Raw genomic sequence first — 25,519 nt, forward strand, 5'->3', positions numbered from 1 at the left:
TTAGGGAACCAATCCAACCCATAATAAATGTATTTCGTAAGGCTTCTCAGAAAGCCTCAAAGGTCAGGCAATTAGACGCCCCTAGAAGTGACCAATTATGTGTCTTGGCATTAATTCTCCCTCCTCCACAGTTCAGTTTTCCTGTCCCTTATTCCAGTACTTTGGATCACATTTCTGAATAAACTACTCAAACATCTGCCTCACCTCAGACTCTGCTTTGGGGGGAACTCAGAAAAAACAATCTATTATTTTGAGTTAAGCACTGTTCTCAGTCTATAACACTCTTGAAAAATGAGCCTTGAAAATATATTTATGTCTGTAGACACAGTCTCCCTCTTTTCTTACCATCTCCTTGTGTTTTGCCTGATCTCCACCTCCCAGAATGTTAAGACATAGAGATCTAGCACTGCCACAGAAGTGGTTCATTTGTGTTTTAAATGGTTCACCAACTTGTGACATCAACTGGAATCTAGAGGAAAGCACTTTGAGGCCAAGAAAAAATATGAGCTAACAAATGTCATGGAATATGGTTCCAGGGTAAGGGAAAAGATATACAACTGATAAAGGAGTATTATAAAATTACAGTCCCTCTCTAGTACTTTAGAGTTGGAATCAGAGCTTTTCTCTTCCAGGATTCTCTTTTCGCAGATAAGAGATCTGAAGACCAGTTGGCCAATTTGCCCTTATTGGGAATTGCAAATAAGTGAAGGATTCAGGTATCTTGACTCCTTCAACTTTTTGATAGATGAAAGAAGCTGAAGAGTATGGACAAAGTCATAGGTTTATTCATAGTATCTCTATTAATGAGAGTGAGGTTGCTATAAATAACACAGTCAAGCAAAAGAGTATGTTGACTCATTGGCTGATCAAATATTAAAGTTAGAAACCCAACCTCCTACTAAAGCAGGAATCAGACAGGTGTGAATCTCTAATTTTAAAAATACATACCTGATTTAGTGAAACAAAAGTCACATTAAGTTCTAGTAGAATGTCAATGCAGATGGACTGAGTTCATGAAACCAGATCCAACTTATCTCTATGCTCCCCTCCTGTGTTCATCCTGCTTCCTGTGCATTCTGCCTTTTCGGTTTGGTGACCCACTCATGACACATCTGGCTCCAGGTCCTTCTGTATCACTCCTCAGTTTATTGCTTGCATATCTTTACCCGGCACAGGATTTCCTAGAGCTGCTATCCCAGTAGCAGGTGCCACTTGGGATGGCTCAGATCTCAAACCTCACACCCTCCCTGGCCCTGCAAGGACTACAGAAGAAAAATTCTCTGTATTGACATCCTTGGAGGGGGCAATGGAGCTTTTATTTGAGCAGTGCTAGTGAAGGGGAACAGATTGCCACAGAAGATAACTGTGTTCTCTGTTAGAAATCTTTGTTTAAAAACTTCTTTTACTGCATCAGGATCAGTCTCACTCTAGCATTTTTGCACTAATCCTGGTTTAGCCTTAGAAAGCAATGCAACCTGCTCCATGGCAAAGCTTTCCTAACAGCTGAAGGCAATCTTCAGACACATCCTTATTCTTCACTTCTCAAGACTAATATCCCGAGTTGCATCAAGCATTCCCCACATAAGAGAGGTTCTAAGCACTACCCTGTCCCACTCATGCTCTTCTGCCTTCCATCTCCACTGACCCTCCTAAGGCACTGTGCTCAGACATGAACACTTTCCTCCAGACATGGCCTGCCCAGTACAGCTGCCATTACATTGAACCTGTGGGTTAAATGATTTCCCAGATTTTTATTTCATGAACAGAGTCCAAATTAGATCTCTTGCCATAAATCATTTTTGAAATGAGGTAAGCAGTAAGTAAACATATATATAAATGAATTTAAAAAAAAGTTTTTAATACACTCAATGTTTTCTGTCTTGGTTTGAACCAGATATAGCTCATGCTCCATGCTTCTTGAAGGGCACTTTGTATGATCAAATGGTGACCATTATGATGTCATATGTCTTAAGCCCCCATGGTATCAATGCCAGTTTCTTATTCACTAAGAACCCCAAAGTCTTCATATTTTTGAAAATCATGATTCTCACAACCTAAGAAAAGCACAAATCAGAATAATTTCAGGCTCCAGTCTGTAATTAATATCCTGATTTTATGGAAATGAATGAGGCCCTTTCCCTAAAAATAGATTCTTGTGATAAAAGGGAAAAAGTTGGTAATTTAGTTATAATTTAAATGAAAAGAACTGCATTTTGTTTGAAAAATTATGGTTGATTTTTGTTTGCAATCTTATTTATGAATTTGGGTGCAGTAAAGTTTAATAAAAATGATGTAGAAGACTCCTATAAGCTAATTTATCACACTCAGGTTAAAGAATTACCTCCTCCACCAAATTTGGAAATGGAACCAAATAGTAGCATTATGGGACATCTATCAGTAATAAGGCACAAAATTAGGCATGAAGTCAATGACAGTGGTTAAATGACACTGTGCTTAATCTCAAGAAATGTGCAACTTAGAGCAGCAACACAACAGTACAAGGTGCTTTGTACTTGGCTTTGATTAGATAAAGAGTATGAGAACACTATGAAGAAGTGTGAGAATGGGTAGTAGAGAAGAAGGAAAGGAAGCCAAATAAAAACGTGATATCTAACTGGGTTCTACAAGGGGGGTGGAGGGGGTATAAGTTAAATAGAGAGTATTATGCACATAAAGGATTACAATGTACTTTCTCCTAGAGAGGAAACTTTGGAGAGCCCTGTACCACACCCTCCTCTCTGACTACACCTTATGAGACAGCAGTAAGTTTGGCCTCATCCATTTGCCTCCGTGCTGAGGGGTAGACTGACAACAGACTCAACCCCAAGGAGAGAGGGTTATATAGACATCCTCCCACCCAGTGTCTACTGTGAGGTCCACATTACATTAGATCTACATGGAATTCTTTATGGGCTTGGGCTACAAATTGACGTGAGCTCAGAAATGGGATTTCAGACCAGAGCCAAAGAACAAAAGAGCATAGCTGCTTAAGGATCTGAGTTCTAGACAGAACTGATGGCAAAGATCCTTATTCATCAGTTCTGTTCTGTTATCCTATAAAGAATGTATTCTTTCTCCTGGTATAGTCCTGAATGTTCTGGCTGTGCTTAAATAGAATTCAGGCTAATGTGGGTGTCATTGGAGTTGATTTGCATGGGACTTCTGTGGGAAAGAGTGAAGTATATTCAAACATTGGACCGTGATGGAGAGGAACAGATAGTGTCTAGTGCCCTACCTGGCCTCATGGTCTATGTGATGGTATTAGAGGACATTTACTTAGGAGTGCTCCTGGAAATAATATGTATACTAGAGTAAGGACAGTAAGAATGGGTGGCAGAAAAGCTTGATCTATGATACAGCTGTAAAAGAGGCCTCAGCCCATCGCGCTGGGAGGGAGCTCAGGAGCTGGGATGGCTCTTCAGGGATGTCTTGCTTGAAGAAAGGGGTCCAAGCCTTTGTATACACAGATTGATCAGTCACTGGATGCAGGCTGCCCCCAAAGAGAGTCAGTATCCTTAGGCAAGACAGCCAACCAGACTTATTTCAAAGACAAAGAACCTTAGTGCATCAAGCTGAGGTCCATTCCTGGGGAGGCTCACAGAGTCCCTGTGGCATCCCCACAGCATGAATGGAGCATTCTCCACGCCACTGCTATTGCATCACTCTTGCAATCCCACCTGTCCTTCTACTTCTCATGTCTTCTCCACTATTTCTCATTCCCTGAGGGGAGAAAAACAGGATAGAATACAACTTCAAATTTCCTAAATCATCTCGACAGTCTTTACTGAGCACTTTTTTGAGACTAAATCCAAGAGCAAATGTCAGGTAAAGATTGCCTAAGGTAGAGTCAAACTTTAAAAGCAAATATAGATGTTTTAACTAACTTGAGTAGTCAAATAGGGGAAAGCAAAACATTCAAGGGTTGGAACTGACAGGGTAATGGAAGTATCTATAAAGTGGCTGAACAACAGACCAAACTTTAGAGGTAGAATTTCTGCAGGTGAAGGAAGGGTGATGCTTTCCTCTCTCTCTCTCTCTTTTTTCTGAAGAGAAGTTGTAGGTTTACAGAAAAGCCATGCAGAAAATAGAGTTCCTATATACCCACCATCATTATTAACATTCTTCATTAGTACAGTACCTTTCTTACAATTGATGGGAGAATATTACAATTGTACCATTAACTACAGTCCATAGTTTAAGTTAAGGTTCACTGTTTGTGTTGTCCTATGGTTGCTGTTTTTAAATTTTTATTCTAGTAACACACAAACCACCTAAAGCTTCTCATTCTTACCTCATTCATATATATAATTCAGTGGTATTAATTATGTGCTCCTCCTTCTTTAAGCAAAGTCAGAAGCACAACTCCAGAAGCACATATGTGGGGAGTTGATTAAGATGCAAGTTTGAGAGGGGCTGAGAATCCTAGAAAACAACCACCTGCCAACCTAAAATTAAAACTACTGTGTTTAGCACCTAGTAGAAAGAAACAACCAGACTGATTTCAAAGACAAAGGACTTAAATGCACCACCCAAAAAACTGAATCAGGACCCTAAAATCAGACTTCCCTAAAATTCCCTATGTACACTACTTACATTATCTCCTGTCTATTCCCATATAGTGTTTAGATTTAAAACCTTTACAATTAATAGAGTGTGTGTATATATATTTATATATATATATATTTTACAGGAAAATAAAAAATAGAGGAGAGTTGAGCAGACTGTGTGCTGGTTTACAGATTGTTTTGAGAAAGTGGGTAGTTCTAAGTAATAGAGTGAGTTGGTGTTGGTAGCTAAATAGAAAAGAACATGGCAGGCTGCATCTCTGAGGACTACCAGCAGCTGAACTGTCTTGACCAACAACAGGCCAGTGTGAGTCCTTCCCAACAGAAACCTCTGCAATATTCCAGGCCAGAGGCAATGAGAAATGGACTAAGGCAATAGGAAGAGAACACGAAAATATGCAAAACCTCCTTGGTTCTAGGGACCAGGCCTTATCCATCTTGAATCTCTGGAGCCTAGTATGGTGGCACTTGGCGCAAAGGCTCAGTGTAAGCTTTTCAACATCAGTAGGCTTTAGAGACTATGGGCAATACTAATATTTAAAGCCACGTTTGCCTTCTCTATGGCTGAGGGCCTCTGTTTTTCCTACTTATTTGTAACTAACAATGAAGAACATTAGAAACTGAAATTTATGCATTGAGCCTTTTGCCTAGATTAGGTAAATTCCTATTAAGGCACCCAATTCATTTTGCTGAAGGAAAAAAGGGAAGGAGGAAAGGAAGGGAGGGAGGGAGGGAAGGAGGGAAAGAGGGAGGAAGGAAGGACTTGATAAATGAAGGAAAGAATCTGGTTTGTCTTCTCTTAGACAGTCTTGTATTTAATTAGGTGGAAAGAACGTGGAGTCAGATCCAGGGCTTCAGATTCATTTATTCCTCCCCCTGGTATTTATGGAGTGTCTAAACAACACACTGGGATCTCTGTTCTATCATGACACGGTTGAGTGCTGGGGACAGAGTGAAAACCAAAGTTCTTTCTTTGTGGAGGGGAGGGGAGGCAGTTAACAAATTAAAAAATCAAATGAATCCAAAAAGTAAAGTCCATATAGCACAAAGGCTTGTGGAATTGGACAGGTGCTCTCTTATAAAGGTCAGGAACAGCCTCTTCGGAAATGGGACATTTGAGCAGAAGTCTGCATAATGAAGAAGATTAAAAAGGACTGAGGTAAGAGCACTCTAGGTGGAAGCTGCAGAAAGTACAAAGGCCTTGGGGCAAGAATGAGCCCAAATCGCTACAGTAGAGAATAAAATAAGTGTGCCCCACTGTGGCTGGGGCTGGCAAGGGAGAGGAGCATGGTTCCTAAGTTACACAAGTCAGAGTGGTAGGTGGAGGCTTCTTTCTTTCACTTGATTGTGGTTTGGGGCAATAAAAACAATAGTTAACATTTATTGAGAGTTTACAATGTGTCAATCACTGTTTGGCCTATCTTATTTAATCTTCAGAACATCCCAATGAGGTAGGTTGGGTTGATGTTCAAAATATTTAACAAGTATGTACAGGCATCAGCCAATCAGATGATGTCAACCTCCACCCCCACACTGGCTTTACTGGTGCAGGCTGACTTAATATTGGGTACAATTATTGCTCCAATTTAATAGCTGAGGAGACTGTGCATGGAGATGTGGTAATTATCTCTGAAATCCAGTTGGTCATTCAATAAGAAAACATATATTGAAAGTGGCAAAGTAACCTAATTCTGATAAATGAAAATAGGCAATTATAAATTCAGGGAATTATTTATATGATGTGAAAATAGGTAATTTTGGATTTACTACCCTAACTATAGGAGAATTGCACTGTGTTAGGAGTACAAAATCATAGAACTACTGTTGGTACTAGCACTAATTAGTTTGAGTAAGTCAGTTTACTTCTCTTATCCACAGAAACCCTCTAGCCTGTGGGTGATAAATTCAAACACCTCTAAAGGACTGGTTCTCAACCAGGAGAAACTGTGTTCCCCATTTATCAAAATCTGGAGACACTTTTGGTTGTGGCAACTGGAGGTGGAGGAAGTGCTACTGGTATTGAGTAGGTAAAGTCCAGGGATGCTGCTAGTTATCCAAAGTTCACAGGCCAGGCCTCACAGCAAAGAATTAGTACTGAGGTTGAGAAGCCTGCTCTCAAAGCCAGAGAGGCAAAAGATGCTGTGAAGACTGTCAGGCGATACATTAGGGAGTGGTGGCGACCATAACAAACTGCAGAGTACATATACTTTCTAAAGGCACTTCATATTTTTAAATATATATGAACCTATGTGATATCACGTAGATAGCAAACCTACAGTCAATTTCAGCCTGCCAGCGGCCTAATTGTATCCCATATTCCTCACAGTTTTCTTTTTAAAGATAAGGATAAAAGACTCTTCTACCCATTCAGTGGGGTATGTGGGTGTGTGTGCATGTATGCATGTGGACAAACACACGTGCTCATATACTTGTATTGGCAAAAATATTTTAAATGTGTTTTCAGAAAGGAAGACTCTTCATCCCTCTTAGAATCTAATCTAGGTTATTTCTCTTCTCCCTCCTTCAATTATATCAGTTTCCTTCCTCCTGTCCTGCCATTAGCAAGGATGCTTCATTCAAGCCCAGCTGCTTCATTCCACCTATAGAGGAACTTGTGATTCCTTCATGTTGTCTGAAGCTCCCAGGAAGGAGGCCCCCAGCTGCCGTCATTTCTTTAGAGTTTAGAAACAGATGGGCTGGAAGAGACAGGTTGGCCCCACATTTATGACATGCTCATGGCGTTATTTATGGTTTGTTTATCCACTCAACGTGCAGCATTTGTGGCCTGACTTCCAGCACCAGGCTGCATTAACAGGTTTGGGGGGGGGGGGGGCGGGTATTGGCAGTGTCAAGCTACAAAGTCGCACTGGGCTTTCTTTTCAACCTCCTCCTGCTGGGCAGACGGGGCATCAATCTCCAGATGCTCAGGCACACAGGGAATTTTAGAGACATCAGTGACCCCGTTGGCATAGAGGTTGTGAGAAAGCCTGCAGCAGCTGGAACTGGAAGAATGAGGTTCTCCCCTCACTGGGCTCAGAGGATGGGAATACTGTGGCCCGTGCGATGCTGTGGATGTGGAATGTGGAATGTTGTCATGATTTCTGATGCAAACAAAATGGATGATGGAACTTCAAGGTGAAACCTCCAAGGTCCTGTGAGCATCAATGCACACTGCTAGAGAGTCAGATCAAAGCCAAATGAGTCCATTTCTGCTATGTGGTGATAAAGGCATTTATCACCTTGTGCACTACAAATAGCAGGGCTTATGGAAAAACTAGGATGAGGATAGGGATACACCACCCCAAACCTGCCTAATGACCAGATCATGAACAAAATCAATAACTGGAACCTCAGAGGGGGGCAGGGTAATAAAAATGCACAATGGCAATCAAGTGGCAGTTTTGGAAGCAGTATATTTCAAGCAGAACAGCAGGGTGCTGAAACAATGTTGAGGCAAGGGATCTCTGAGCCACTGGAGCTGCTTTTACGGTGCACTGAAGAGCAATTACAACTTGCCACAAGCCTCCATGGTGAGCCTCCTGAGAAGGAAGGCTTTGGTACAATTAAGCTTTTTAAATTTTCTTAAAACACAGTTGCAAGATGTGAATGAACATGTGGGACATTTGGTGAGACAAAATAAGCCAGAAATAAATGAACAAGAATGGTATGGTCACCTTTAGAAAATGCTTATAAGAAAACAGGGGACTAGATTGTAAGTTTTTAGAGCAGACACATTAAGTCTGGAGTGGTGATTATTATTTCTGGATTTTGAGAGGCTGTTATATATATATAACCTGATATTTAGAAGTAAGAATGAAACCAAACAGGTTGGGGTTAAAGTAATTCAGAACATAGGGGTAAGAAAGACAGTGTCCCTATTTCAGAACCACACATACTCTTTGAGACCATTGGAAGAAAGGTTTATTTGGTCTGGAACCAAAATTTTCTGTAGTGCATAATCTAATTCAACCTATCTGTATAGCTCATTTGAACAATTGAAACACAGGAAGCACAGAATAAAAGAGAGGTCCTTTAATCCTGTACACATTATTGCAATGCCTGGATACATCCTAGAGTATATTAAACAGATAATCAAAAAGTATTTCGCAAAGTCGCCTGAGGGATAGGAGAAAGAATATGGAACTATTAAAGCTTACCATTAGGGAATCCCCTGATATTGTGTTAACTTTAGGGACATCCAAATCAATAGGCCACACGCTCAATCAGGAGAATTACTCTTGTGAAGCTTATGTAGGTAGTGGAGAAGCTTCGACTACCTATAGGTATGCCTAAGAGTTACTTCTGGAGGACTTCTGTTGTTGTTCAGATGTGGCCTCAGTCTCTCTAAGCCCAACTCTGCTAGTGAAATCATTTCCTTCCCCCTACATGGGACATGACATCCAAGGTTGAAAGTCTCCCTGGCGACGTGGGAGATGAGTCCCAGGGATGAATCCAGACCTGGCACCGTGGGATCAACAATTCCATCCTGACCAAAAGGAGGAAAGGAAGTATAATTAACAAAGTATCAGTGGCAGAGAGAGTTCAAAGAGAGTCGAGGGGCTACTCTGGAGGTTGCTCTTACGCAAGCTTCAGTTACACCTTGCTACCTATCATAACCCGTCAACCCTAAACCAGGACCATTCTAGCCAATCCTAAAGAACACCTAGGGCAATATATAAGATTCCACAGGGGTTCCAGACAGTAGAGTAACTTTCCAGAAACCTACAGTCTCCAGATGAGTCCCTGGTCCAGATAAGTCCTGAAATCTAGCCCAGCCTCTCCAGAGCATCAGATAGTTCCATTTCCCTACCTCATATTAGTGACAGACCCTTTCAATATGAAAAATTTAGAATTGCCATAACCCAAACACCCCTAAAGAGAGGAATGGAAAGATCAGAGGTGATGGTGGAGTTATACAGAAAAGATAGGACTTAACAAATGAATATGAATGCTGAATCATTAAACTGTTATCTCTTTTAGTCTCCAGTATGTTAGAGCAGCTAAAAGTAAAAACCCAAAATTGTGAAACTGTAACCCATGTTAAAGTCTGAAATATGTTCTACAACTAATTGTGGTGCTATGGTTTGCAATTTATAGCTTTTTTATACATATGTTATTTTTCACAAAAAAGGAAGGAAAAAATGTCAATTGTGATGATAAAAAAATATTTAAGCCCTCTAGCTCCTATATTCTGAAATAGCTAGAAGGAAAAATATGAGAGGATCGTGGGGTAGCCCACGATAAACTCTGGGATCTGTCCTGTAGCTACTTGTTGAAGAGTGCTTTGAAAACTATTGCTTTTTTATTTCTTTGCTTTGTATATATGTTACACTATACAAAAAAAAAAGTTAAAAAAAAAAAAAAACAGTTGCAAAGTTCCTCATACCCATGCAGCAGGTTTTTCTTCTTTTCTCCCATAATTCCAAGTTATACTGAGAGCATTCCCCCATATGTCAATAGTAGAAGTTAATTTGCATTACAGAAATATGTGAAATAGAATAGTCCATAGGGGATAGGTGTACGGTCTAAGGCCCAGGGAACTAATGTTCAGGTACCTTTAGGATTTATATGTAAGAGTTGGGGGTACAGTCATGAGTGGTCTCAACAAAGATGGAACTAAGATTTGACCTTGAGTTTGTCAAGTAAAAGTTAAGCCTACAAGACCTTAAGTGGCCTGTGTAGCAAGAGGTTCTGGAAGATACCAAGGAAAAGGAGGCATTTGAATGGATTCACTTCCCAGGCATTTAGTTTTAATGACATGTCTAGACATAAGAGCAAAAGAAGGATGTAGTGAACAAAGGAGTTAGATCATAGAGATCCCACAAAGGGCTGTCTTTTTCCCAGCCATGAAAGACTGAAGGAGAAGGTAGAGGGAATGACAGCTGGATGGATTTTTGGAACATACATTATTCAAATGTTTCATTAAATTATTGCCAAGAAGTTGTTGCTTTAACTGTGCATCACTTCTGAGAGGAAAGATGGTTTTAAAGACTTCCAGAAAAATCTCTAGACAGTAGGATCACAAAGTCTGCTCAATAATTGCAAAGCAAAGGAAGAAGGGGAGGAAATCCACCACCAATACAGACTGGGTATAATATTAATAATACCTCTCCCCAGTTTTCTTGACTTAGGTTTCCACTGAGGCATTTACTTGAACATGGTCTAGGTCATAGAATGATACAAAATGAGACCTAAAAGAGATATTGACCCTACACAAAGCAATATTCATAGAGAAATATTGGATAGAGTAAGCAAAGCAAGATACTGAATCTGGAAAAGACCTGAGTAGATGTATGCTTTATGTCCCTACCTCCCTACTGAATTGTCATGCTCAAAGCAACCAAGAGACAAGCAGGAAGCCTTAAGTATTTCATGACTCATTTGATACAAAGGGCTAACCATACAGACAAAAGTATACAAATCAAGCAGTAAAACTTATACATTGTAAAAATATATGAACAATTGTCCACCACCAAAAACTGTAGTTTCAAGCATGAATGAATGAATGAATGATGTCTTTAGACCTGAGCTATATCAACAATTCGGTTTAAAGATTTATTTAACATCTCAATTTGCAAACCTGCAGGTACAAAGGTGAACCCTTAGGCTTCCTGCTCTCTACAGAACATCAACAATGGATCCAGATTTTGTGAAGCCTCAGGGGTCTGGAGTTTACTGAGGCCCTATTAAAGAAAACAAATACAAAATTACAAGTTCAAAATTTCTAGGTTTTCTCCCAGCACCTTGGAACCCTTGAAGTTTAACTTCATTAGCTTCATGGTAAGTTGATCTGTGCTGTTTAGAAACATGCTTCTCCAGGTGTTAGGGGCCTGAGAAAGTAGCCCAAGTGCAGGCCCTCCTCTGTCTCTCCCAATTCTCTGCATGATAGAGGTCTCTGTTAGATCCTTACCCCAAGACAAGAGTTTCCTACTCTGTTGCCAGGAGCATTCAGTCTGAACCCCCAGGTGGGATGGATTTGGAGAAGTGAGGGCTTGCTTTACTTCTTCCATTCATCCATTCACTCATAACAAATATTTCTATTGCATTCTCTATGAGGTAAGCTCTGTGTTGTGTTGTAGGAATACAAAGACCAGTGAATGCATCCCTGTATTAGTTTTCTACTGCTGCATTACATATTAGCACAAATCTAACAGTTTAAAACAACAATCATTTATTATCTCATAGTTTCTGTGGGTCAGGAATTCCAGCACAGTTTAGCTGGGTCCTCTGCTCAGGGTTTTGCCATGTTACAAGCAAGGTATCAACCAGGTTGCTTTCCAATTTGGAGACCAGACTAGGGAGGCATCTACTTCCTATCTCATCCAAGTCATTGGTGGAATTCATTTCCTTGAGTCTTTATGAATGAAGACCCCAGCTTCTTACTGGACCCTCCTTCTTTCTGACTTTTGGCCCTCAGGTCTAAAAGTTGCCCAAAGTTTCCTGCCACATGACTTTCTCCATAGGCAGTTCACATGATTGTTCGTTTCTTCAAGACCAGCAGGACAATTTGCTAAAACAATGTGCTGGTTTGAAATGCTATATATACCCTAGAAAAGTCATGTTTTAATCCTAATCCCATTTTGTAAAGGCAACCGTTTCTTCTAATCTCTATTCAGTATTGTATGTTTGAAACTGTAATTAGATCATCTCCCTGTAGATGTAATTTAATCAAGAGTGGTTGTTAAACTGGATTAGGTGGAGGTGTGTCTCCACCCATTTGGGTGGGTCTTGATTAGTTACTGGAATCCTATAAAAGAAGAAACATTTTGGAGAAAGCTAGAGATTCAGAGAGAGCAGAGAAGAACAGAAGAACAACATAGCTACGAGAAGCAAAGAGTCCATCAGCCAGCACTTTGGAGATGAAGAAGGAAAACGCCTCCTGGGGAGCTTCATGAAACAGGAAGCCAGGAGAGAAAGCTAAGAGATGATGCCATGCTCACCATGTGCCCTTCCAGCTGAGAGAGAAACTGTGATTGTATTCACCATGTGCCTTCTCACTTGAAAGAGAGACCCTGAACTTCACTGGCCTTCTTGAACCAAGGTATCTTTTCCCAGATGCTTTTGATTGGGCATTTCTATAGACTTGTTTTAATTGGGACATTTTCTTGGCCTTAGAACTGTAAATTAGCAACTCATTAAATTCCCCCATTTTAAAAGCCATTCCGTTTCTGGCATATTGCATTCTGGCAGCTAGCAAACTAGAACAGATAAGGTCTTATAAAATGAAACATAATCTTGGGAGTTACAGCCCAGACCCTTTACCTTATAACATAACTTAATCAAGGGAATGACATCCCATCACCTTTGCTATATACAGGCTCTGCCACATTCAAGGAGATTATATAAAGGTGTGGAGGTCACCATAGGGTGTGCTACCCCCACCACTTGGAAACTTTAGGGAGGTGTCATTTCAGTAATTTGTTTCAGATTATAGGAGCCCATTCTTATTCTAAATATTTGGAAAAGTATTCTGTGTAGGCACTTTATTTTAAGATCTAATCTGTTTATTTTAATCAAAGAAGAGTAAGAGACAGAACTCTGCAATTTCAACTGTTAGGAAAACAGCTTATACTCTTACTTCATGTGCTTATCTACATATGTCTGATACTTTAAGACTAGAGCATTGCCACCTCCATTCTACCTCTGTTCTTTCTTTATCCCATTCCCCTGCCTACTTGCAATTCAGTGGTTATAACTTCCTTGATTTTTTTAAAGATAGTTTCATCATCCAGACACCACCAAAAAAAAAGGTTTCATGCATTTGCTAACTGCTGAGTTTTTAAAAAAATGGCACCACAAACCACAAAGTTTTCTGTAAATGACTTTTTCCACACATCATGTTTTTGAGATGGAATTCTGCTGCTGTCTATAGCTTTAGACCAATCGTTTCCACTGAAACAGTTCCATTGTGCAAAGATGGCACAAATAAATATGCATCTTTTTATCAGTGTGCATTTAAGTTCTTTCCATGTTTTCCCTTTATGAGCAATCCTCATAAAAAACATATCTAAGGGTTTTTCTGGAATACACACCTAAAAGTAAAATTAAAATTACTGGGTCTTAGGGCATGTAAATATTTAACTTTACAAGGAATGACAAGTTGTTTTCCAAAATAGTCATACTAATAATTTACACTACTATCAGCAACTCATGCATTCCCCTTAACCTATGTCCTCATTGACAGTTTTCCCAGACTTCTTGAATTTCCTTTTTAAAGGCTATAAAGGGTATTTCATTTTGATCTGAGTTTGTATTTTCCTAAATATTAATGAGGCAAAGTGTCTTTTTGAATGATTTACTTGCCATTTATATTTTCTCTCCTGTGATATGCTTGTTCAAATCATTTGCCCTTTTTTATTGTTTATATTTTTCTTTCTGATTTGTTGCTGATCTATTCAATGTCTTCATATATTCCAGGGTTAAACCTTTGTTAATTCTTTGAGTCAATAAAATATCTTCACATAGTTTTAATATGTCAAATATCAAACATTTCTTTTGTGATTATCCTTTCTATTTCTTATATGAGAAACCTTCCCTTATCTCAAGGACAGGGAAAGATGAATATATTTTCCTTTATTTTTAAGCTTTTTAACTGAAAAAAGAGGACCTAAGGAATAGAAAGCTTAAATATGATAAAGGTATAATATTTTTCAAATATATTTAATTCAATATAATTTTCATGAAAAAAATCCTCTCAAAAATTTTTAAGAAATATAACAAGCTTATTCTAAATTTAAGTGAAATAACAAGGGCTAGGAATAGCCAAGACATTCCCAAAATAGAAGCACTAGAAGCACAGTAAATGAACTTGCCCTATCATATATCTATATCTATAATTATATACCAATATGATTATATCTATACTAACATATGTGTATAATAAGTGTATTGTATACTTACATATGCATATACTTTTTATATTTAACTTTATGCATTTATATATACCTATATATTATATATGAAAATTTTATATAATTGTACATTAAATTATATGATATTTATATAACAATTATATATATATACATGTATTTATAAGTATATAGAGATATGAACATGTAGAAATATACACTTAAATTTATGAATGTCTTGAATTTCATCAAACACTTTTCTGGCATCTATTGAAAGGATTATATATTTTTTCTTATATTCAGTTCATGTGTTAAATTACATTTATGCATTTCTCATGTGAAACCACCACTGTCTTCTGGAAGAAACAATTTTATTTTGATGTGTTATCAACTTTATGTTTATGTCTGTGATGGGACTGGCCTGTTATTTTCCTTTTCCATACTGTCCTTATCTGGTTTTGGAGCCAAGATTGCACTGACCTCACAGAATGAAATAGCGAGAATTTTCTCTTTCTCTAATCTCTAAAAGAATTTTAATATTATTGAAATGATCATTTGCTTGAAAGTTGTATAAACTAATACTGATTTTCAGCAGGTACACACCAGCATACCTGTACTTATTGCTTTTGATTGGAATCTGCTCTGATTATTTAGGGCTAACACTACATTGGTTAATTATTTTAAATTATGACTCCCAAAACTTGACTGTAAAGTAGTTTGGGCTTGCAGTTTCCTTCACAGGAATATCATTCACTACAGTTTGAATTTTATTAATTTGTATAGAACTTCTCAGGTTTTCTCTTTCTTCTTGAGTCAATTTTGGTAAGATACAATTTTTCAGAAATTTGTTCATTTCATCTAAGTTTCCAAATTTATTGACACAAACTTTTTCTAGCATTCACTTATCCTTATATATCTCTGCTATGTCTATAGTTATGTTCTGTTTTTTATTTCTAATGTTTTTTATTTGTGTCATCTCTTTCTTTCTTGATTAATCTTGGGAGAAGTTGGCTCTCTGAAAAGACTAGTAAAAGAGAAGTTTCACTTTGTCCATCAATTTCATTTTTTAATTAATTAATTTCTATCTCATTAATTTCTACTGTTAACTTTATTATTTACTTTCTTTAACTTCCTGGAATTTGTTTCTGTTTTTCTTTTTTATTCTGTCTTAACTTGGATGCTTATCTCATTACTTTTCAGTCTATCTTCTTTTCTAATATAATCATATAAGGCTATAACTTTCCTTCAAAGAAGTACTACTTTTACTGGATTCTAAGGTTTATATGTAGCGTTTCATTTGTTCATTTGTTTTGGAAGACGCATCTTTTATTTAGGAAATATTCTTTGCTACTGGTTTTGGTTTCTGACAGAGGTCTTTGTCATGACATGATCAGAAGCACTGTCTCGAAATTCCAAGCATCAGAATGAAGATGTACCACTTTATGGCCTTTTAGAAAATCAGTAAATGTACAGTATTTTCAACTCAGAGAAGGACAATTCCTTACAATAAATCATGGTAATGCCACTACAGTAATCTCTTCTAACTGTAAGATCAGGGACAAAACTTTAATATTCATATAAAGTGTGTGTGTTTGTGTGTGTGTGTGTGTTGTGTGTAGTATATAGTAAAATGGCTAAAGTATATATACTTGAATCATATTTTAGAAACCAGCTCTTCCACACTAAAATTTCAATAAAAATAAAATAATTTGCTTTGTAAACTATGGTAGAAAGTTTCAAATGTCTTAAAAACTGTCTTCCATATAATGGAAAAAACTTTTGTATTCTTTTGGAGATGAAAGAAGACCCAAATATGCTGAGAGAAGATGCATTGATGTGTTGCTGTAGATGTATTGGAAGTACTGCTTTGCTCCTCTGGCTTGAGAAGAGAACAGAGCTACAGCCTTCCCTTTAGGCCATTCCAAATTTTCTCTCCCCTCAGGGCCTTCCCAAGAAGCTTAAGGCTGTCCTGCTATTGCCTGGTCCTTAGTAACAACAACATGTTCTGGAGAGCTAGAAAGCTTTTTATGTCACTTGTTTGCAGACTTTTCTTTTCTATCAGACTCATCTTTTCTATGTTTAAAGAATTTAGGGCCATTGACCCTTTTCCTCTTAACACCTGGGGAATCAACTCCTTATCCACTTCAACAGCATCTTGGTTAACAGCAGGTAACCAGTCATCCCTAGAATTCATTTTCAGATGCACAGGAACTGATGATACCTGATTGATTACCTGCTCTCCCAAGTACTCAACATCTAAGGTCAAATGTAGCCTGATTTTGTCGTCATCACATATGCCACTACTGGAGCCAGTAGGGTTGGTTGGTTTTTTCAGCTTGTTTTAGCTTTTTCAGGCTCATCTATTTTCTTCACTAAGTTCAGTACATCTGACACAGTTTCACAGTACTTATGAATATTCTCAGAAAGACCTCTTTCTAACCATTGATGATTTATTGCTTGTTTGAGCTTATCCCTGTGTTCACTCTGAAGTTGGTAAAATGTCTTCAAAGCACTATCCACATAAGAGGAAGCTTTAGTTGGGACCTCCTTATCCATTCTTCAGTAAAGTCTTGGAACTTCCAGGGCACTCTTCAGGTAACTAAAACAAAAGATACTTAACTGTTGGATGATCTTACTATTCAAAGGAGGCAAACAGATGGATAAAGAAATTTGGGAGTCCTCAAGGCTGCTGATATAGAAGGAAATTTCTTAAAGCCAACCACTTCAAGTTCTGGCTTGTTTCCAAGAATTCTGGAAGCTACTCCTGAATGTTGTTTAGGTCTGAAACCACATATACAAGTTGAGTACTAGAAAAGAAAACTACAGGCTTTGTTTCAGAAGAACTATCTCCAAGATCTTCATTATTTCCTTGGGTACTAGAAGGGACTTTGCTACCACTTACAAAAGGTTTTTTGATGCCCTTTGAACTTTCATTAGAGATAGACCTGAGTAAAAGGTCATGGGCCACATGGAGTACCTTGATGAAATCTGAAGTGTGAGCTTCCACAGACAATGCACATGCAATGGTAAAAACATCACATCTGACCAACATTTCCTAAAGTTGCCCCTTGTTCTGTGAGAAGCCAAAAGGCATTACATATTCCAGTTGGAGCATCCTCCAGTGCATCTGCGAGTGCTGTTTCTAAGAATACTGCTATTTCTCTAAACCTTATTTGAAAATCAACAGGCAAATTCTATTAGTTGAAACTGAGATAGGTAGCCTGTATTCTTAATCGTCTCACACTGGCTTGTGATCCACATTGCCATTCAAATCTTCTTACAAAATCCATACTTAAGTTATACTTCTCATGAAATGCATCAGCATTCCTAGGATTAAAAAGAGAAGGCAAGTTTTCTTCTAATCCTTGTACTATTCCTGGCTAGAGTGCACCAAAAATTCATACCCAAGAACAGTATTGCCCTTTTCACTTGAGATAGTTCTTCCTGTGACTTCCCAAAGACATCAGTGGTGAGGAAAAACCTCTAGAAGTTTGATATACAAGCTCTGAAGGCCATTTCGATGAGACTGAACAAGCTCTTCTATAATCAACTCATATACATATGGCTTCACTAATACTTCACCAGTGTCTCTACATCACATGTTCTTGTCAATTACTGCATAAGTCTGTAAACAGTGATGTATTATATTGACATTGGAAGTTTGAAGGCCTAATAGGAGGCCCTCCAGTGACTGTTGTAGCATGGCTGCAATGCTAGCTATATGTGATCCTTAATTTGTCCAAAAGAGGCATGCCTTTGCTTTGAGCAGCATGAAACCCTAACTCATTAAATTCTGTGGCAAATCTCTCCAAAACTTGTTCAGTCATAAGAGGGTTACTTGCTTCTAGTGCAGATGTTTCTTTAGAAGTTTGAAAATTTAATATTTTTTCCATTTTTTCAACTGATTGAATAACCTGTATAAGCCTTAACACACATATCTTTTGTTTTCTTAATGTCTTCTTGTTTAGACATTCATTTATCTACTGCATGAATTCTTTCACTGATTGATGATCTAAGAGTCGGAAGCTCTTCTTGTAATTGTCCCAAAGGCACAGATAGCTGGTTGAGGGCTTTGCTCATGCCAACCAAGTTTGCTGAAAGGTTGACAAAGTCTGCATAATTCTTGTTGATGAGTTCATGGCTTAAAACATGGCTGTTTTAAGAAGTTCAAAGTAGAGAATCAGATGATCTTTAAGTTATTCCAACTGGACCTGCTTTCTTCATGAACTCATCCCTGTTGAAACAGGGTGTGTTGGACCCCATGGGCAGGTTCATTCTACTTTTCTCCATCTTGCTGGCTGCATGACATTGCCTTTAAGCATCAAGACACAAACAAGGCCAAGAATCAAAAAGGTGCAAAGACAGATGTGGCTGTGACCACATATGTAGTATTTTAATTCCCATTTATATGTAAGGACTTTTCAAAATGATATCTACTTCTTTTTGATCCATAAATTACCTAAATTTTTTTTAAATTAACAAATATGTGAATATATTTTAATTTTGTTAATGATTGGTTATCAATTTCCTGTGATCAGAGAATATGCTCTATAGATATCTATATGTTAAATATTTTTTGAGTCTTTCTATATAGTCCAGAATATAGTCAGGTTTTATAAATGTTCTTCATGTGTTTGCGATGAATGTATGTTATTATTTTTTGGATACAGGCCTTTATATATATCTGTTAAATCTAGTTTGTTGTTTTAACAGTCTATATTTATTATAATAACCATGATCACTATTAATATTATTTTCCTCTTGCCCTATTAATAATTGAGAGATGTATATTCAAATCTCATTATAACAGCAGAGTTGTACTTTTCTCCTTGGAGATCTATCAATTTTTATTTTATTTATTGTAAGCATAGTTGATTAAGTATTTACAAATTTGAACTGTTAAATCTTTTTTGGAATTAATATTTTGTTATGACATATGAACTCCATTATAAATAATGCTTTTCTTTAGATGATTATCATAGTTTTCTTTTGGTTAACAAATTTTCTGCTGTATCTTTTTCCACTCTTTCATCTTCAGACATTCCATGCCCTGTGTTTTTTGTTAAAAAATACTGTTAGATATATATTTTTGAACTTCAATAATGATAGTCTTTATCTTTTAAATGATGAGTGTTTAGTCACATTTAGTGAGGGGATTGATACATTTGGATTTGTCTCTACCATCCTCTTTCTTTTGACTTGTTATTTGTTTACTTTCTATACTTTAGCTTTCCCCATCACTCACTTTCTATACTTCTGCTTTCCCCATCACTCCCATTTTGGATTGAGTCTGGATCTAACTGATGTTTGTTTGTTATTCCATTTCCCCTTTATAACTTAAAATTTTCTTTAACTGGATACCATTAACATTTTATCATACCTATTTAACTTAAAAGTGTTTAATATTAATATTTTAAATTTCCTTCTGAACACATCAAGGATTTTGGGACACTTTGTAACTTCAACATTCCCCACTTGACACATATATTTGATGTCCTTTATTCTAGATATGCCCTTTTAAAACCTTACACATTATTAATTATCACAATTATAATTAATAATTATTAATTAATCAATATACACACAATCATGTATATACGATTCAGGCAATGTTTATTTATATCAATATTTTTCAACCTAGATTCACCTTGGACCTATCTAAGGACCTTTCAGAAATACTGATGTTTGGGGTTCATCAAAGGGCACTGAAATCAGATTCTCACCTAGATGCAGCCTCCACATGTTTGCCCATTTCTTTGTTCACTAGTCCTTCTTGTGTGAGAGATTCCTTTTGAAAAACAGCTTCTTGCTTCCTGGAGTAATCCTTTATAAGTTTCTTTAGTAAAGTTACGTTGTGGCTCTGTCTCTGTTTGCATAAAAATGTCTTTATGGGTTCTTTAAAAATACTATTGTTGTGGGACTATCTTCGGTTGATGATTCTTTTTCCTCTTAGCTCTTATGGATATATTATTATACTGAGTATTGATTTCCATTGTTACTATTGAGATGTCTTCTGACAGTCTAATTTTCAACATTTTTAGATGATGTGCCTTCTCTCTTCCACTCTAAAAATCTTTGGAGTCCTGGATTTTTCCAACAGTGTATTTCAATTTGTCTTTTTAAAATTTTATTGTTCTTGGTATACATTTTGTTTCCTTTGTGTATCAATGTCTTTCATTCAACCATCCTGGAAAATTCTTAGTCATCTCTTCAAATATTGCCTCTTTTTCATCTCTCCAACTTCTCCAACTTCTCCTTATGGGTATTCTCGTGGATGCACATTATATATTCTCATTCTGTCTTCACGTCTCTTAACACACTTCTATTTTCCATGGCTCCTCATTGCATTCTGGGTAATTTACTCATACATAACTTCCAGTTCAATAATAATTTCTTAATTTACATCTAATACATTGTTTTCCCATACATTAAGCATTTAATTTTGACAATTTTCAGTTTTAAAGTTCTATTTAGTACTTTACAAATATGCATGGCTAGTATTATAGTCTCTTATGTTTTGTTTTGTTTGAAAGGTCTTTTGAGATGTTTCTTGTTCCTTTGGAAACATTGCAATGCATTAGAAAGTATAATTTACATAAAATACATTTTAAATAGAACCTTCTGAATATCTAATCTATCATGTTCCTTGTAGAAAAAATCTTTGTATTTTCTCAATTGAACGTCTGAGGAAAAAGCCATGTAGGACTCATCTGCATATTTGCTTGCCTGTTTCTCTTGGAATCCAAGTTAAGTGGTTTGGAAAAGAAGTGGGGAGGGTGAGGACAATAAAGCAATTAAAAGCCAACAGAGAAATGGAACCCAGGGATTCCAAAAGCCAAAATCATGCTCTCAGTAAGGGTTTATGCAATATCCTATAAAGTCAACTGGATTTTTGTATGAGGTACAGAGGGTGGAATTTGGCTCTGAATTGGGACCTATTTATAGCATCTCTTTCTTAGTGTAGGACCCTACAAGTACTTTCGATGCTTTCTGATGAATTTTTCCTACCTCACAGTTACCACATCTCCCAAACATAAAGTGAGGCATGCCTCACTATAAATTATTATTAGCACTAATAATAATCTCTTAATAAAAATAAAATTCCAGAGCTAATTCCACCTATTCTTCTGCCTTGATACAGAGAAGCTCTTATAAATTAATAGTTACCAGGCAAGTTGGCTGTTGCCCTGTTGTCATTTGTCTACAGAATTGTTCTTTAATTTGCTTATAATTGCCCTTGGGCAAGCCCAAACCCAAGAACAGATTGATTGCATGCTGCTCTTCATCCCAAACAATTAAGCACAGTTTGCATTACTGCCTTACACTATAGCTCAGATTGTGTCCAGGAGTCTAAGTCTTCACTCAGCCCCACTCCAGAGGTTTTACTTAGAAGTGACTGTTTCTGATTGAATAAAGTTTTTTTTTTCCTCCCCAAAACTCTGTTTTGACTCTGTTACTAAGCAAATCTCATATACTGGACTCGGAATATTATTAAAACAAAGGAATATGAGTGTGTTACCAGTGATAGGGATAAGTGAAGGAATGATCTTCTTTATGACTTGGTTTGCTAGGGCTGCTGTAACAAAGTGCCACCAACTGGATGGCTTAAAACAACAGAAATTTATTATCTCACAGTTCTAAGGACTGAAGTTCTAAATCTGTAGGGAAGAATCCTTCCTTGTCTCTTTCTAGCTTCTACTGGTTTGCTGACAATCTTTGGGCATCAATCTGCCCCACTCACCACATGGCATTCTCCCCTGTGGCTTTTCTCTTTTTCTTATAAGGACACAAGTCATATTGGACTTAATCCAGTTATGACCTCATTTTAACTTGCCTCGTTTCATCTATAACAACCCTCTTTCCAAATAAGGTCATATTCTGAGGTACTGAGTAATAGGACTTTCACATATCTTTTTTTGGGGGGGGGCACAATTCAAACCATATCAACAACCTACATTTTTTCTCCAGTTTTTTAAAGAAAATACTGTATTGAAGTTACTCTCACCTGGCTACATCCCCATTTTACAGAATGCACTTTCTCATTGTGTTGGACCCAGAACAGATGATAGTGAGTCCAGACAATGACATCCATAGCCAATCACTGAGTCTCCTTGAGCAATCCAAACCTTTCCCCAATAAGCAATCATCATGATTTATCTTTCCTTCTGACCCCAGGTAACAGCTTTTCAGGAATAAAAACTATTCATTTATTGATGGCTCACTAGCACATTCTGTATATTATCTCATTTAGTACTTACACTGACCCTATTAAATAAGTATGATTTTTCCATTTTATTGGTAAGGCACTTGAGGTCTATAAGGGTTAAATCTCCTACCTAGGGTCACAACATAGCTGCTTCCTTGATTTATATTATGCATCTTCACAACCCATTACCAAGTGCAGAAACTAAAATACAGAAAGGTTAGGTAACTTCTGCAACATTACACAGCTTGCATGGGACAGAATAGAGAAAGGCACTGAAGCAGTATGAATAGAGAAATGGTGCTTTTATCTATGTTTTATGTTGCTGGATATTTCCATATAGGAATAAAACTGGAAGGTGTGATGAGTGTGTTGATACATCTCACTTGCTTTCCTATCGAATATGACCATTCAGTGGTTATAAATTCCTATCTCTGCCAAGACCCCCACCTGAAACTTGTATTCATATTATGTTAACCTTTCTCTTAAGATGATAATGTTAGTGTAGAGTGGGAATGAATACACAGGTAGAAAAATTTACTAGCATTGAAGCACAGGAGAACCTTCTTTTGAGGTACAGCTGTGACTTTTTGGTCTTCCTTTAACTGTTGAGGATAGATGTATCCATTCTCTTTTACCTGGGGCAGGGTTGCTCAACCTCAGCACTACTGGCATTGTGGACAAGATAAAGATAATTCTTTGCTGTGGGGGCTCCCTATGCATTACAGAATGTAACACAGCATTCCTTACTTCTACCCACTAGATGCCAGTAGAATTTCCTCCACCTCACTTGTAACAATCAAAAATGTTTCTAGATACTGCCAAATGTCCCCTGGAGGGCAAAATCATCACCACCACCACCACCACCCCTCCCTTGAGAACCACTTATCTAGGGGATCCCTGAGAGAAAATATAAAATAATCTCTTTGTCTCTAAAAATAGACACAGCCAGCACTGAGGTGGTTAGCAGAGTGAGCGAACCCTGGGAGGCTCCTTTATTGGGTAGAAGTTGCCCTGAGCCAGAACTGAGTTCAGGTCAATGTAACTATGCCCTCCTCTTAGCAAGAAAAGGAAAATGCAGGAACTGAGGAGAGAACAGCCAAGGGACCATTGATTGGTTCTGAAGATCCAGTTTCAGAGAACTTAGAGCAAATGTGTTAGAATAATGCTTAGCAAAATAGGAAAAAAGATACCTATCATCTATTGGAATGCCAGACACCTATCACTCAGTTCCATAATAATCCAATAAAGTAGCTAACTTTTATCATTTCTATTTTACAGATTAGGAAAAGAATATCAAAGAGGTTGAAAGACTTGCCCTAGGTTACAGAGTTAGAAGAGAAAGGAACCTGAACAGGCAACAATTTGTCTGATTCAAATGTCCACATTCTTCCATCCTAGGGGGTTAGACAATATCTTCTAGAGATGGTAATGAAACATTAATATGAAACTGTCCTTTCATTCATTCATTCATTCAGCAAAATCTGCACACCTTATCTGTGCAGACACTCTGTTATCTGCCAAGAATAGAAACATAGGTAAAATCTCATCCCAGCCATAAAAAGCTCAGATTAGTGAGAGAAAAAGATGTATTAAAAATGCTTATAATATAATTTGCTAAAAATGGTGATAATGAGATAATATGCAGAGGGGATTATGGGAACATAGAAGAGGGAAATCTAGCCCTGTCTTGGAAAAGTTATGGGGAACATTCTCAGGGAAGGCTTCATGGAAGATGTGGTATTTGAGCTGAGTCCAAGGATATCAAGAGTTGAGATGTGTCCTAGAAAGTGACAGTCTTGAAATTTACCACTAAAAATCAATGGCTACAAAAGGCAGTTTGGATCTGCCAGCAGAAAAGTGCATTAAAAATTTTTGTTAAAAGGAGTGATAGAGTGTGTGGGGCTGGGAGATACTAGCACACTCTTGCTGGCCCAAAGGTGACTTCTCTCAGGGGAATTGGGACAGATTGCCATTGCTGGTCATTTATCATCTCTCTTGGAAAGGACTATGATTTCTCATCTGGAAACCAATGGGTTGGGGAATTTAGAATCTCTGCAGCCCGATGTGCTACAGTCTTCAGATTCTCTGAGATTCTCGGGGAAGTTATGGCCTTGGGATGGGGAAGGACACATGCCAATAATATTTAAACATTTTAATACCACTCCGTAAGCATACATTCGGATGAATCCCAGGCCAAAAGCAGGTCCCTAAAAAGTCAGTAATTCTTTAGATCTTGGTAATTCAACACCCATTTTTCCTCTGAATATATTCTTTTTTGTTCAATACCCATTTTAAATATACAAAGGAACTTGCTTTTTAATGAACCTTAAGGAAAATCCTTTCATAAAATGATAAATTTAGGAACAATTTTTTTTTCAGTTTGAGGAAACACTCTTGTGTTTCTATTTGTATATAAAATTTCTGGACTTGAACTGTAAGCATATGGCGTGTATTTGTTCATTCCTGTTCCTTCTTAGTTGCTTACTGATGAAGGGATAAAATGACCTCATTTAATTCTCATACACCAATATATAGCATGAGTATGTACATGTGTATATAAGCAATTACATCTCAGTTACTGGCATCATGGGGAATATTTCTTTCTTTTAACATAATTTGTTTGTTGTAGCAAGACCTCTGAACAGTGAAATGGTCTAGGAAGGAAGCCTGCATATAGAGATCTAAAAGATTATCTCCCTGGAATCTACTGTAATTTTTCAATCTCTTCATTTAATGGAAATGCTTCAGAAGGTATCCATCAGATTCCTAACCAGATATCTTTAATTCAGTACCCAGTTAATTTTTTGCAATCTATACACTTTGAAAGAGAACCCATAGAAAGAAATCTGTCACAAATCTAACTAAGCTGAATCAGTCAAATAGAAAGAAAAAAAAATAAG

The 25,519-nt window shown here is 37.4% G+C and overlaps 2 long non-coding RNA genes and 1 pseudogene across 2 annotated transcripts in view; 1 reads left to right on the plus strand and 2 right to left on the minus strand.

Annotated features, from left to right (window-relative positions):
• The window catches only part of LOC143676554 (uncharacterized), a 53,264-nt gene extending 41,925 nt beyond the window's left edge, over nt 1–11,339 (plus strand). Inside the window, exon 4 of the long non-coding RNA XR_013172172.1 lies at nt 11,152–11,339. This is a non-coding gene — a long non-coding RNA (uncharacterized LOC143676554). The remainder of the gene's footprint in view (nt 1–11,151) is intronic.
• The window catches only part of LOC143676553 (uncharacterized), a 122,390-nt gene that overhangs the window by 35,624 nt on the left and 61,247 nt on the right, over nt 1–25,519 (minus strand). The window lies entirely within an intron of this gene.
• On the minus strand, nt 16,261–18,703 carry LOC143676552 (conserved oligomeric Golgi complex subunit 2-like; annotated as a pseudogene).

This window comes from Tamandua tetradactyla, chromosome 3 (genome assembly GCF_023851605.1).
Source record: "Tamandua tetradactyla isolate mTamTet1 chromosome 3, mTamTet1.pri, whole genome shotgun sequence".
NCBI classification, from domain to species: Eukaryota; Metazoa; Chordata; class Mammalia; order Pilosa; family Myrmecophagidae; genus Tamandua; species Tamandua tetradactyla.